This window comes from Condylura cristata, unplaced genomic scaffold (assembly GCF_000260355.1).
Source record: "Condylura cristata isolate star-nosed mole 26May11 unplaced genomic scaffold, ConCri1.0 scaffold00022, whole genome shotgun sequence".
Classification (NCBI taxonomy): domain Eukaryota; kingdom Metazoa; phylum Chordata; class Mammalia; order Eulipotyphla; family Talpidae; genus Condylura; species Condylura cristata.
The window spans coordinates 1,109,859-1,113,696 of record NW_004567123.1 but is presented as its reverse complement, the minus strand read 5'-3'; the positions used below and the strand labels follow the sequence as shown (position 1 = coordinate 1,113,696).

Here is a 3,838-nt window from a genome sequence, read left to right as displayed (position 1 = left end):
CAGCAGGTAATGTGATTATGCTCGTTTGTGGAAACCTAGGCTCTGCCATGTGCGGACAGGGAGTGAGAGCAAGTGGCAGATGCTTACTTTCAGGTAGGTATGCCTGGCTCAGACAGCTCAACCTTCGCAGTAGACGGGCACTGGACTCCTGATAGCCACTGGAGAAGTTGCAGAAAGGTTATGACCTGAGTTCACCCTTTACTCATTAGTTACTCAGTACCAGCACTCAAGAATCAGCTCCTGGCATTGCCCTTTCCAAACCCACAGTGCTCAAACCAGGATTCAGTGGGATTAGGAGTTGAAATAACCTCTCAACCCCCAGGTGCAATCAGTTGCAAGAATGACACCAATTCCTATAACCACCATCACATGCCATTCACAGTGTGACTTCTTGGCTTCAGCCATCCAAAACTGGGGTGATTTCCCCATCTCTTCAATCAGGGGACCTGCCTTGGTCAACACGACTAGCAAGTGTGAGGTCAGCATGAAAGACCATGTTCATTAAGGCCTGGCCCTGTTGGGCCTCCTGCAGCCTCTACTTATAGAAGAATCCTCTGCAGCTACTGGAAGAAGAGGGGGCTAATGACCGAGTTAGCCAATCTCCCCCATCCAACCCAACCAATCCCTAGATATATAAGGAAGACTTCTCTGCCAGGAGACCATAGGTGCATGCGTGAGCCCAGGAAGCACAAATGTATACTGGGGGATGGAGTTATAGGAAGTAGGCTTGCATTGTCTATAGTTTAGTTTTCCTAACCCACCTCACTCGATTACCATTTTCTTCTTTTGTGGCATGGATGTGTAACTTGTGTGCCCCAGTAATATCTGAAGCAATGTTAACATGGGTCTAGAACTAGAATAAGAGATGCAGATGAAGCAATGTTAACATGGGTCTAGAACTAGAATAAGAGATGCAGTAGAATTTCAGAACCTTAATTCCTTGGCTCACTTCTACCTCTGATTCTGTGGGCATGGAAACAGCCCCAGAGCAGCCAGCATTGTCAATAAGTTTACTCAGTTTGGGAGATTTGGCAATTGGTGTCCCACTGCCTAACAGGTGACAACCCCCCACTGTGACATTGTAGCATAATGGTTACGGTTATATGCAAGTAACAGTGAAGGCTTCACACTTAAGAAAAGCATCAGATGTACAGCTGCCATTCCAGGCCAACTGGGGCACTCCGCAGGAATCCTAGATCCTTTTCTTGAACTATCATTTGCCAGGACAGGCCACATCCCTCTCCTTATCTGCAATTCCTGGCCCTGAAATGTTCTTTTACAATTAAAGGTAAGGCCCACTTGATTACAGAAACACTAAGAGGTACCTGTGTATGAAGGGCACAGGGTTATACAATATACATCTGAGGATCTTGAAGCCATATGGATGATTTGGGGATAGCAAATAATAATTGTGATAATAATACCGTCAACATCATGATTTTCCCTTTTCTTTCAAGTTACCCTCTTCAGATAAAACAATTTTTTGACCCCTCAACCCAATGTGCGTGTTTTTATAGCTATGAACTAGTGAGTGTGCATGTAGTGGCTTGGAGGTGCCAAGTAAAGAGCTACACAAGTATAAACTCCAGTAACCGATGGGGTCCCTATTACTGGGGCATAAAGTTACAGATCCATGCCACAAAAGAAGAAAATGATAATCAAGTGAGGTGTGTTAGAAAAACTAAACCACAGGCAATGCAAGCCTACTTCCTATAACTCCATTCCCATGATACAACATGTTCCACCATCATCTGGGTTGTCAGGGTATAGTTTCAAAGACTCAACCTGTAAAGTTCAAAGTACGTAAGACATGAAGACAGTCCAGGGAACTCAACAAGGGAGGTGAGTGCACAGCTATCTTTTTCCTTTAACTTCTACAGCCTTCACTTGGATGGAGCATTCCACAGCCAACCATGAGTGGTCAGCATGGCATTCTATGCTGTGCCTGCCAGCCTGCCTGCTGTATTAGGAAAAGTTCAACTTACAATGAAAACTATTCTAGAGACAAAGCCAAGTCACAGCTGCAACAGAGGGCAGTGTCTCTTGGCAAAAAAAAGAAGCTAATCTTCAGAGCTAACCTGGACACCAGATAAGCAAAGGACACTGACTGAGAGGTAGCCTGAGAATCAGGCTATGCCTGTGGAGTGGGTGGTTATGCAAATCTCAGTCTTAAAAAAACAAACAAAACAAAAAAACTCAGTTTCTTCATCTGCTACAAGGAAATAATGATGATTTTCCATCTCAAATGAGTGTAACAAATCTGGTCAACACATTGGTTCAGATTAAAGAATGTTCTGTTCAGAAAAAGATCCAGGAACAGTCGTCAGGTAGGATAGCATTTTCCTTCCACTTGAGAAGGGCAATGTACAGTGGCCTTTTCTACATGTCCTGGACTGCAGCTTTGTGGTTCTGGGAGCATGGAAGCAGCCCAGCTGCGCCTTGCTATGCTGCTGAGATGGAGAAGGGAAGTAAGTCAGGTGGATAAAGACGAAGGTCAGATGGTGTGAGTTCCCCTGACCCACTGTCTACCCAAAGTATATTTGTACCGATGTCCCACAGAACATAGTCCGGCAGAGGGAATACCTACAGGTTCCTGGTGTCCTCACACCACCTCCAATTCCAGCATGGGAGACCCAACAGAAGACTTGGATGCCTCAGGAGCAAAGACTTGGCAAGAGGGAGGGTCCTGCAGAGGCAGTTCATTCAGGGAATCAGCCTTGGCCAGCAGGGTGGAGCCTACCAGGGAGAAGCTGATAGGTCTGTACCTGGGGAGGAATAGGTTCACAAATGTTTTGCTTTATTTTTATGGAAATAATTTCAGGCCCCTTTCCGGTACATTCTTTTTTTCTCTCACAGTTCCTTTTCTATCAAATCCAAACTGAAAACACCTTCTCCTCCTCCAATGTTTGAACCACTGATTTTAGGAGGTGCCCTCTCTCCAGTTCAGTCTACCCCCTCTCCTCTCCAAGATTATGCCTCCTCCTCTCTTTCTACAGCCTTCCTAGTTCCTTTTAGATTCCAGCTGACAATACACCAATTCAGGACGGGGCCCAGGTTCCACCTGGATGCTTAGTTGATCAGGACTTGAACAGATGCCAGACCTATAAAGTGGGCCCTTAGGAACCTCAAAATTGAACCAGAGCCTGGGGAGGCCTTTAGGACCGGGGAGCCATCTCTTCTGAAAGCCCTGTCTTCCGAGTCCCTGGCGGCTGCCCCCTGCCTCCAGTCTCGGTCGCCCTCATTCCCAGACTCCAGCCCGGGCCACCTGCAGACTGCTATCAAACCCTGAGGCCTGGGGCAAAGTTGGCGGCTACCTTCGCGCTGGGCCATTCCCCCTGCCTCGCCCTCACTGCCACCCTCCCCCGGAGCTCGTGGTCACTGCCTCTGGCACGCGTGTCACCAGTCTCAGAGAGGCCAGCAGCGCGCCCCTGAGCGCCCCTCGCCCAACCTGCCGGCCGAGCGCGCTCTCCATAGACTGCCCGCACTCTTCTTTTACCGGGGGGCCTAAGGGCTGGGCTCCGCCCCAGCGCCACAGCTTCGGGGCTCCCCGCCGCCGGGACTGCCGACGCTGCCCGGCGCCTGGCGCTCCCAGCGCGTGGGGCAGCAGGAGCTCGTGCAGCGAGAGCAGGACTGCGAGCGGCGGGAGCAGAGGAGTGGCGCGGAGGGGAGCAAACGGGTGGGGAGGGGAGGGCAGGGGAGAGAGCCCTGGACCGGAGGAGCTGAGCGGGCGCCACACCGCCCCGCGCCCCGCTGGCTCACTCGCTCCGGAGACTCGCGGGCGGCAGCCTGGACGCACTCGCCGGGTCACCTTGTCCCGGAGGTAAGTCTCAGCCGCCCC

The 3,838-nt window shown here is 50.2% G+C and overlaps 1 protein-coding gene across 1 annotated transcript in view; it reads left to right on the top strand.

The window, feature by feature from the left end:
• The first annotated feature begins 3,253 nt into the window (after nucleotides 1-3,253).
• SYNDIG1 (synapse differentiation inducing 1) overlaps nucleotides 3,254-3,838 on the top strand; it is a 191,876-nt gene continuing 191,291 nt past the window's right edge. Inside the window, exon 1 of the mRNA XM_004687127.2 lies at nucleotides 3,254-3,820. The gene's annotated coding sequence lies outside the window, so the exon portion shown is untranslated. The remainder of the gene's footprint in view (nucleotides 3,821-3,838) is intronic.